Raw genomic sequence first — 11495 nt, 5'->3', positions numbered from 1 at the left:
TGCTCCACAGACCCCTCAGGCAGTGTTTCTTGAAGTGAGGTTCTAGAACCTGCATCGAAATAGCCTGGAGAATGGTCAAAAATGCAGATTCCCTGGTGGTGCCTCAGAGCAGCTAGTAAGGCCTGAACTTCTGTATTTTTGACAATCCCCTAGTGATTCTAATGAACACTGAAGTTTGGAAATTTCTGGATTGAGCATTCATGGATGGATTTAGAGAACCCAAGGACTTCTATATATGGCACATAATGTATTTTTGTGCATGTTTTAAGGAAAGAGGTCCATAATGTTCACCAGGTTCTCAAAAAGTGTCCTTATCAAAAAAAAAAAAAAAAAGTTGATAACTTTAGGATAGAAGAGATTAAGAGAGCACAATTCAGTGGACATTAGCCATGATATAATCCAGGACAAATCTTGGAACCAGAGCTTTAGAGATGTCCCAGAGCAGTGAGGTGTTGACAGTTCTTTCCTTTCAACCCCAGCAGTGCTGGTGCCAGCAGAGAAAGGGTGGGGGAGGACTCTTCTCAGCAGGGAGGCCACATCTGATCCCTAGAGGAAGGGAATTCTGGCTGGGGACTCAGTCTGAGCACAAGGTGGAAATTAGCATGGCCTGGGAGACAGTCCAGCAGGGGCCTATGGGCTCAGAGAGCATTTCAGAAGTGACTCTTTTAAATTTGCTCGGTTTCCCTTTCTTTTCCTCCATTATTTCCATGAAATTTGGAGCTTCCCCCATTTGCACCTGGAAGCGGAAGACCCATGCACCTTCCCTGACTGGAGCACTTCCCCCACCCAGATGAGCAGGAGTCCTCTTTGGACCTTCTGCCTGATCGCTACTAATGAGATCATGTCTGCCTGAGGAGAGTGGCGATTATCCTGCGGCCTTGGGTTATTACCCTTTACAAGTGGAGCTGGCCTGCCCAGCTGTCTGCCTGTCCAGTGCAGCACACACCTGGCGGGGCCAGGGCAGCGACTGAGAGCCACTCCCTGGCAGCTGGTTCATTAGTCGACATGGCTTCCTGGACGGGTAGAGAACTGGGTGGGTGATTGCTTCAGGGCCTGTCTGGACCTCAGGCCCAGATCGCAAGGTGCATCCCTCACCACGCAGTGGTGACGCACTAAGACCTAGGATGGTGGGTGGGGTCTCTTTCCCCATGCAAAGGCCAGGCATCTTGAAGAGGAAGAGATCTCATTTTGTGGAAGGCCTCTTAGGTCCCTGCTGTACACTGCCCTGTGGAGAAGTCTTCCCAGGGCTCTCAGGACAGTGAAGGAAAGCAAAGACCATCTCTCCAAGCAGGGCTGTCTCCTAAACTGTAATCCAGCTCCCCTAGATTTTCCTGGCTCCCCTTTCCTTTCCCTTGCGTTGGTTTCCTCCCAATCTGGAGTCAGGATGGCATGCTGCAGGGTTAGAGAAAGGAGAGGCCAGTAATATTTTTGCAGTGCTGATTCACAGGAGACTGTGCCCACACAAATCCCCACCTGCACTCACAGGTGGCCCTGCTCACCATGTCAGGCCAGCTGGGAAGACTGAGTGTCTCAGAACCAGGTGCCATTTTGTCTTTCCCCAGCATTCTTTCCCCGAGTTCACCCACTGTGCGGCCCCTACACCTGTTCTCACTGCAGCTGTCTGCAGGCTCCTGAAGTCTGCCGGGGACTTGGGGATGTCCATGTGGATGACCCTGTCCACACCCAGAGTAGGAGGGCCCTCACACTGTTCCTGAGCACCTGTTCTTTGGCTTTGATCTTAGTCCAAACCCAAAGCCTCACATATTGTCTTTCAAACTATTTGGTGACTATGTAGAGGAGAAAGCCCAGAGAACAGTTGTCTACACCTGTGTCATGGTCTTCAGTATCAGGCAAGGGGTAAAACAGACACCTAGATAATCCACATACTCCCACCCCAATTGGGGGCCTAGACAGTCTGTGAGACAAGAAAGCCTTAACTGGACTGCCCAGAGAAGATCCCATCAGAGCCTTTGTATTAGTCTACTCTGGCTGCTAAAACAAAACTCCTCAGATAAGGTCGCTTAAACAACAAAAGTTTGTTTTCTGACAGCTCTGAAAGCTGGAAGTCCAAGATCAAGATGTTGACAGGATGGTTTCTCCTGAGGCCTTGCTCCTTGGCTTAAAGATGGCTTAAAGTGTCTTCACTTGGTCTACCCCCTGCCCCCACCGTGTGTGTGTGTGTGTGTGTGTGTGTGTGTGTGTGTGGCGAAAATCCTCACCCAAATTCCCTCTTATAAGGACCCCAGTCACACTGGATGAGTAACTCTCTGATGACTTCATTTTAATTTGATTACTTCTTTCAAGACCCCAACACCAAATTAGGTATCTCAGGTTAGGGCTTCAACACATGTCAAAAGGGAACACAATGCAATCCATATCAGCCTCCAAGGGACTCCCCAGTTCCTCAGGGGCAGAATCTGCACCTCTTTCCTGGCAAGTTCTGCCTCTAGATTAAGAATCAGGGTGAAGGAAGTAATCATGTGTTCAGGCTCAGGGAAAGCCCCTTATTTTTTGCAGTTGGAAGATCCTGGAAACGATTGTGAAGGACCATCTGGTCCAGGCTCCCACTCTGGTGAGGCACCAGTTAATCTTTCCAGTTAACTAAAGCTTTTGACTTTCTTCAGAGGGAAACTCTGAGGAGGAATCCCTGAGAAATTCCCACACCCAACCTGGTTTATGAAGGAGGTGCCCTAACCCCCATTTTACAGAGTAGAAAAGTAGGCCACAGAGTCATTCAGGAAGTAGATCTGGGATTTGAACCCAGGCTGTCTAGCCCTGCTGCTTGTGTTCTTAATCATGAACCTAAAGAAAACATGGGGAATTTTTTTTTTTAAATATAAAGGTGGAGAGGGATTTTTTTTGTGTGTGAGCATTCCTAAATCCAAAAGCATTAAAGTTAAAACTTTATAAGTTTAACATTATACAAAGAAACCCTTTCATGGGCAATAATAATAATAATAATTATAAAGTCTGCCACCACAACTCATAGGTGTAAAAAAAAGGAAATGGCAGAGAAAACCCCTTGTGACACAGAACAATTACCAGTTTCTTTAAGGTACAATAAAGACTTTCAAATCAATAAGAAAAATTTCAACAACCCAAAGGAAAACAAGGTGGGGAGTGGAGGAGAAAAAAAAGCAGAGAGTCATAGAAGAAATATGAGCAGCTACTAGCAAGTAGAAGGTCACTCGGGCATTCATGGTTAAAGAAACCCAAATCCAAATGCTAAGTCTCAATTTTCAGAGTGGCAAAATGGAGAAGACTCACAATTCTAAAAAGGAAAAATCTTCCATATTTTGGAAGGGAGTACAAATTGATAAACTGAACATGTTTTAGAGCTACCGAGGTCTGCAGGTAGAAGTAGGAGTGTCAAGGCAGGAGGTGGGGATGGGGAATCTGGGATGTATTTATCAGGTGTATGAAGGTGATATTCTGAGCAGTATGTAGCAGTTACATGGCTAAAGAAAGATTCCCTCTGGTGCAACAATGAGTCTTTCGCTTTGTCTGGTCTCCTTTTCTGTTGTGGGGTTCTTGGGACTCTCTCATGCCTCAGGATCCCCACCCCTGAGGGCCTTTTCAAACACAGACTGCTAGGCTCACCCCCAGAGTGTCTGATTTAGCAGGTCTGGGGTGAAGGGAAGTAAAATGTGCATTTCTAGAAAGTTCCCAGGTGTTGCTGAGCGGATCCAGGGACCTCACTTTGAGAAGCACTGTTGTAGTATTTAAATTTTCACCAGGCATAGGTGTTGGTTTTGTACTTTTTTTTTTTTTAATAATCATGTATAAAAATAATCCCTGGCCCGGGACTGGAGCTGGCCATCACCTCCTCTCCACAACCCTAGCGAGTGATTTGTTGTTTTCGACTGTAGGTCGGGAAACCACTCCCAGTATGGAAGCCAGTCTCTCCTGCTTTGTTCTGCCTGTCCCCTCTCCCCAATGAGGTCAGCTACTCACAGGAAGGACAAGCCACATTGAGAACAAAGCTCCCACCCGCTGGAAGACAATGACCAGACCCCCACCCCTTGAGCCTCTCTTCTCTCTGAGATCAAAGCTCCAAACTCCTTCAGTGTTAGAGCATTGTATAATCACACACCACAGGCTCAGCTTGCCCACTCTACCCCCCAAGTGAGAGGGATGCACAAAAGGAACAGTCCACACCTGTCTCCGTGGAAAGGTTGCGACTTCCCTGTGACAAGCAGGAGCGCTCAAGACTGACTCCTGGGAGTATGTGCCTCTAGAGAGTCACTGCTATAAAACTGAGAGCCAAACAGCATGCTGGGAGAAGAGCTTGCTAGGTAAGGCCCTGCTTAATGAGAAAAATGGGGTGGTCCTTTGGAAGGCTTATTCTGTTTCATGAATGTCATTTGAAACCTCTGTGCCCTGATGGTGAAGTCCAGGTCCCTGGAACAGCCTCCAGGTCACCCCAGGAGGAAGCCCCACCAGCAGGTGCTCTGATTATTGCAGTACCTAAGATCCCTGCTCTGAAGTTTGGGGCACTGTTTGACCTCTTTGAGCCTAAATAAGGGGAATTGAGTTTTGTCACAGTCCCCTCCCTTCCAGCAGCCCCTAGAGCCTGGTGGCTGTTGCACAGAACCCAGAGAAAGATATCTTACCCTTGGTACCCTGAAGATCATGGGGTAATACGATATCCTAGACCACACACCTCTGAGTGGCAGAGTTCTTTGGCCACTCTGTCCCCTCCAGTGTACCACAGTCTCCAAGAGGGGCTATTCCCAGCCCCCTCCCAACATGCCTTCAGAAAATGCACTCCTTTCCCTCCTTCCACCAAAGTTGTGAGCCTGTTCCCCTCTCTCTATCCTTTCCACCCTCCCTCCATTTCTGTTTTTAGAAGAAGGAAAAAGGATTTTGATTATGAAGCATTTCTAGGGCTGTTTTGGTTTGCCAAGTGCTGGGTTTTTTGTTTGCCTTCCCCCCCAGCCTCAGCCTGAGTTGAGGCAACATTATTATCTCCCCTTTACAGGTGAAGAAGTGCTGACCGAGAAAGGCCACAAGGCCACCCAAGGTCAGACATCCTGGAAGCCCAGAGCACAGCAGAGGCCCAGCCCCTCCATGAGCAGGGAGCCTGAGGGCTCTGGATCCAGTAACTGCTGGAGGGAGATACTAGCACCCAGGAAAGATGCAAGTTAGGAAGGTATGAATGCAAATTCTACTGGAATAGGGAGCCCAGGTTTCCACTGAGAGATTAGGAGGAAAACCAAGGAGGAGAGGGAGCCAGTTGCTCCTGTCTTCATTTGATTTTTAAAAGCATCTATAGGGTTTATGGGGCCAGAGCCTGGGACAGAGAAGCAGAGGGCCCTGTTCTGCCCCTGGTCATCTATGAGTGGGATTGCTGTGACCCTGTGATGTAGTACCCAAGCAAAGACCAGCCTGGAGGTAGCCAAGTCCCGGTGACCAGCAGGGAGCCTGCTCTGCTCCTGCCCCACCTCCACCTCCACCTCCCACCTGGATTTTGTTGCAGGCAGCCCTGTTTCAGGGGAAGTTGGGACCTGGACAGTATCCAGTCGACCAATGAGCTGCACGTGGCAGGGTGCCGGGGCGCCTGGGGAAGTGTGCTGTTCCAGACACAGTCACCGCCCTGTCTCCTCACTGCTTCCTGCCTGAAATGCAGAAGCTAGGTCCAGCCAGGGTGGCCATCTGGTGACTCTGAGGACAGAGTTAATGCTAGGGATAGCAGAACCGGGAGCTCAAAGGAGCCTGAGTCCCCAGAGCTTCCTCAAACAGCTCCACCACCCTGTCTGCTTCTAGCTTTGCTCTGTAAGAAAAGGAAACTCCTCTCAGGTTAAGTGGCTTCAGACGGTTGTGGTCAGGGACAGCTGAACAGAATCCAAGGTCACAAGGGTTGTGGAACTCATCAGAAAAGAGGACCCTCCTCCCCATGGCTGTGGTTGTCTTCTTAGTCTCCGTTCTGGCCCCTGGGACCTCAGGACCTATCCCCTACCCACCACATACCCCAAAGCCTGGCTCTAAGTCACAGCCCCTCCCCCCAGCTTCCAGAAGCTGTGTCCATTCACTCTGGGACTGGTCTCTCTACCACTACGTGCACCACCTGTGCCAGATACTCATCTTTTTTCTTTATTTCTTTTCTTTTAGGGATTGAACCCAGGGGTGCTTAACCACTGAGCTTCATCACAACCCCTTTTTATTTTTAGACAGGGTCTCGCTAAGTTGCTTATGGCTTTACTAAATTACTGAGGCTGGCTTAGAACTTGTGTTCCCCTGCCTCAGCCTCCCAAGCCCCTGGAATTATAGGCATGCACCACCACACCTGGCTGTGCCAAGCACTCTTGGTAAATACTTCTGTATAAGAGATGGGAGGACAGTCCACCAATTCCTGTGTCTGTCTCACCCTCCTTGGGATAATCAGTCTGCACTGTCTCTCAGTGGTCTCAGGACAGCACTGAGATGACCTGGTAGGTTACATATGAAGCCATGACTGATGGAGTGACTTGCTGGTGGAGAGGCAACTAGAACCAGATGTTCCTGTTCCTGCCAGTGGTTCTCAAAGGGAAGGGGCTGACCCTACATCAGAATCACCAGGGACACCGTTCACAGGGCACATTTCCAGGCTCTACTTCAAACAAACTGGGATCTCTAGGGAAGATACTCAGGAATTCGCACCATCAAGCCTGCCCACAGCCCAGGTATGAGTCTGGTGCACACCCAAACCCAAGAACCTCTCCCCAGGCGAGCTGCCTTAGCAGGAGTGAAGGCCAGACCTGCAAGGTGTTGGGTGAAGCCTCTACTGTATGAACAGGTTGTAAGTGGGAACCCTGAAGCAAGCTCTTCAGAAAACATATTCTTCTTACCTGGGAGGAAGTTAAAAATCCTGATGCCCAGGCGGAAACCCAGATCAATAAAATCTGGATCTCTGGGGTTGGGACCCAGGCATAAGCATTTTTAAAGTTCCTCAGGTGATTCCAATGTTGAGAGCCACCTCTCCCAGTGCTTCTCAAACTAGATGATATCAGAATCCCCCTGGAGGCAGACCAGACCCTATCTCACAGTTTTCATTTTCACACGTTTTGGAAGGGCCCAAGAATTTTCATTTCCAAGTTTCTAGGTATTCGTGATGTTGCCAGAGTGAGAACAGTTGGAGTAGAAGAAAGCAGGGGCAGAGGTGATGCTGGGAGTGGTTCCATGTGGCCATTGGTAAAGTGTGAGTGACTCTATTGGGCAGGGCCCAAGTGGACTTATTTTCCTAAGTGCTTTGTATGGCTCTCCAGGGATGAGTTCTCCCACATACACCTGCTGAAGTGGGAACCTATGTCTTCTAGCATAATTGCAGCTACATACTGGAGAATGGCTCTTCATCTCAGGGAATGGCTGGGCATATTGTGCACTGCACAAATCCAGGAACCCCTGTTCACATGAGCGAGAACTGCACCCCTTCCTGTTCACCTGGTATTGCCACACCTAACAGGTTTCCTGCTAAAAGCTCAGCAAGTCTCCAAAGAGATTTTTTTACATGGTGCTTCAGAAATTCTCTGCCTCCATTTGCTTTAACCATCTCCCCTCAACCCCTTTTCATTTCCATAGGAGCTCCATCTTCCTTGTGGTTCCCAACTCCAAAATAACTGGGGCTGGGACAGATCTAGCTTGTGTGGTATGAGGGACGCTTTCCCACACGGTACCCACCAGAGGCCAGCCTCCAAGCTGGGGCCAGGTGCTGTTCAGCCCCGCTGACCCAGCTGATCCTGGCACAGGCTGCTCGGCCAGGGCAGAGCACATGGCCTCCCTCCTCTGCCACTTCATGCTGTTGATTATGCCTCCTCCACAAGGAGATAAACCTGCCGGAGGAATTTGTTTTCTCTGGCAACACACACTCGGTCCACAGATCTGTAGTGAGTCACCCGCACTGGTTTCCTTTGGGCCCCACCCCCACCCCACTCCTTTCCAGGAGGCCCTTCCCGGCCAGAAGTGCATGTCCTGGGTGTTTCTGCCTTGTGATTCCGGCCCAGCTGCCACCACATTCCTTCTGTGACACTTGGCTGGTGTGGGTGGGCAGCCCATGAGACGGCTGGGGGATCTTATCAGAGGCTATTCCTTGTGGGGACTGAACAAAAAGAGAGTTTGAGAGCCCAGAAACCCAGCTGTGGGGGAAGAAGTCTACACACTGCCCACCAGCTTGCTTCTCCACACACAGAGAGAGAGAGAGGGCAGGTGGGCAGGGCCCAGGGGAGACAGAATCAAACCCTCAAACGGGGAGTGAGGCCTTTGCCAGGTGTGAAGTCACTGGGGAAAGAATGTCCAAGGCAGTTGGGACTTCCCATGTTTATGAGGCAGACCAGCCCTCTCCCCTGAAATCAGGGCTCATAAATCCAACGACCCTCTCCCCACACAAGCACTCCTGATTTCCACCCCTGTAGCGGTTCCTCCCGACACCTCAGCCAACTGCATCCTTTCTTATCTCAGGCCAAAATTTATGACCCTAATCTTGACTCCTGAGTTTCCCTTACAGCTCACATCCAAAGCTCCATTCTACTTGCCTTTTTGGGGGAGCCCTTGAACATGAAGAATGTGCCATCAAATTGTGTTAAACTGAAAGCCATCTTGGTGCATTTAAAACAGCATTTAATTTATATCAAACCTAATTAACACACAACTCTTTAGACACCGATTAATCCTATGAAGCAAGGTGCACCTGTGTTAAAATTCCTAGGTTCACCATCATGGAGAAAGAACATCTTAGACAGGTCAGAGTTGCCAGGGGAGGAGGATAGTTGTAAAAAATGTTCTGAACTTGAAAGTAAAGGTCTCTTGCAAGAAGTGTTTTTTTTTCCCCCAAAGCATCTGTCCTCCCGATCCATCCACCACTTCCACTCTACATGAGAATCTCACTTCTAGAGGCAGCTGCTTCATGTTCAGCTTGGTGACACCTTCAGAAGCTTTGCTAATAAATGCATATCAGAAAAGCACTCTGCCCATGGGGACCAATTTCGTTTTCCATCGCCCGTGGCTTTTCAACATGAAATTAAAGACAGAAGCAAGTAATTGCAGCTGGTGGTGGCAGCTCCCAAGATTCATCTGCTGCCAAGGGACACGGCTCGTGTGCCTTGTTCTCTCTGCCTCTTCCACCTCCTATCCAGGGATGGAGCAAAATGTGAGGCTGGCCTGCAATGAGGTGCTTCATCCAGCCTGAGCCCAGCTTCCAGATTGACATTCTCAGGAAATTTCTACAGCTAGCCCAGCCAGAGGATTCCCCAGGCCTAGCAAGGTTTGGAGAAAGATATTGCCAGCCCTCTGTCCCAGCCCAGGACTGTCTGTCGGTGACCCCATGGACTCCTTCACCCTAGTGGAAGAGATTGAAGGACCATGTTCTTCTCCTAGAGGAGGAGCCTACTGATTGCAACTCCCCTCTTATTTTGGGGGAGATCATAAAAATCAGGAAAGATTTATCATGGTGCCCATCTGGCCCTGGTCAAAGTCATCAGTGACATTATCTAGTCACCTGGTCACACTCAGGATCCCCCCTTCCCCCACCATCCCCCAACTCCCTCCTCTTGAAAACATGACTGGGATGGTTTATAGTTCACACCATCACAGAAATTTACCAAGGAAAGGAGACTCAGACATTTTCTGTATGGTTTTCAAATAATTTTTTTCCACTTTCTTTTTAGCTATGGAACTACTTTTTCAAATAAAACCCAACCCAATGTTGATGAGTAATATAGGAAAAGGGAGTGTCTCCAGTTGAATCAGGCTTGAGAACCCAAAGTCCTATCTGCCTGATACCCCAGGCATCTCATTACACTCCGGCACGAAGTCCCCTTCACTCTGTGGAATTTCCAGTTTGAAAAGTATTGCCCTCAAAGTGCCAGGAGCAAACTCTGTGTTGAAACAATCTAACTATTTCAAATGCATACATCTGTGAGCAAACAACCTCACTGAAGGGGGTGGAAAATAAGACGCTGACCTAAGTAACTATGTAAGATCAAAGGCAAAAAGAACTGTATATGCCACAGTATCCTCACTGATAAGGTGGTTTCTCTCAACTTACCCATTTTGAAACAAACATGCAAGTAGACTAGAACCAAACAAGTAAATGAATGGTGAATTTGGGGATCCAAGTTCCTCACTGTTGAAATGGGAATTTAAAGACAATCAAGGATAGAAGTTAAGAATGATCCATGGGTGATGGATTAGAGTTGGAGATATTAGTATGGTATCATATTTAGCTTAATTAGATACACACAAAACTTCGAGCTCTGTGTGTATACACAGGTTAGTATACACACACAGATCTCCCTGCTCTTTTATCTGAGAGGGCCCAGAAGCAGTGATGCCCAGGATCAAAGTTGGTGCCCAGACCTTGATTTCCAATGCCACTTTCCACAAAAGAAATCAGGGATCCTTGGGGCAAAAGGCTGATTCTGAGGCCAGGGCAGGGAACATGTGAGATGATCCTGGATCGTCATTAAATGTCAGAAAGTAAGGAAGTACTCAAAAGCAAGCCAAACCCAAACCAAACCTGATGAAAGGAATGTGTCAAAAGATTGCAGGAGCCAATGGAAAGAACTCCTAAGGACTAAAGCTGGAACAATTTGAGCAACAAAATAAACTAGTATTAGATTATAACCCAGGGTCTAAAATAAATACTATCAAGTCCCATGCCACCCGCCACCCCTCGTTATGGATCAGCATCCACTTATCAGAGAACTTTTGGCCTTTGGTTTTTTGGGTTTGGCTAACTTCACTTTGCATGATATTCTCCAACTCCATCCATTTACCTGCAAATGCCATAAAATATTTGAGTCCACAAATAAATTATTGAGTGCATAAATAAATGGAGGAAATAGGTAAATCTCGAATGGGAAGAATTTCAAATAATTTATCTAGATACTCTGTCCTCAAGGAGATGGGACCTTATTCTCTACTCCTCAAGTGCATAGTGACTTTCCTTCCAAAGAGCATAATATGAAAGCAGGGGGTGGGAGTTTGAGGTGGTGTGAAATCACTTTATATCGGGAAATACTGACAAACACTATCTCAGCCAGGAGATCAAGGTTAACATCAACAGTGATAATCTTGTTGATACTATACCCTATTAATAAAATGTGACAAAAATGGTACTCTACATCTTGATCTTCTTTCCCAAGCTCTATAACCCCAGTCTAATCGTGAGGAAAGCATCAGACAACCCCAGCTGAGGGACATTCTATAAAATATATTGCCAGTACTCCTCCAAACAGTCACATCTAAGACAAACTTAAAGAGGCACAATGACTAAATATAATGTAGTATCCTGAATGAAATCTGGACAGAAAAAGGATGGTAGTGGAGCTGGGGTGTGGTTCAGTGGTAGAGCACATGCTTACTTAGCATTTGAGAGACCATATGTTCAATCCCCAGCACCCAAAATGGTGGTAGTGGGGGGAATTAGGTAATTAGGTAAAAACTAAGAAAACTTAATTTAGGATAGACTTTAGTTAAAAACTTGGATTACTTTTGATGAACATTCCATATTAATATAAGAT

This window comes from Spermophilus citellus (genome assembly GCF_964194105.1).
Source record: "Spermophilus citellus genome assembly, chromosome: 4".
NCBI classification, from domain to species: Eukaryota; Metazoa; Chordata; class Mammalia; order Rodentia; family Sciuridae; genus Spermophilus; species Spermophilus citellus.
Note: the sequence above shows the minus strand (reverse complement) of the source record.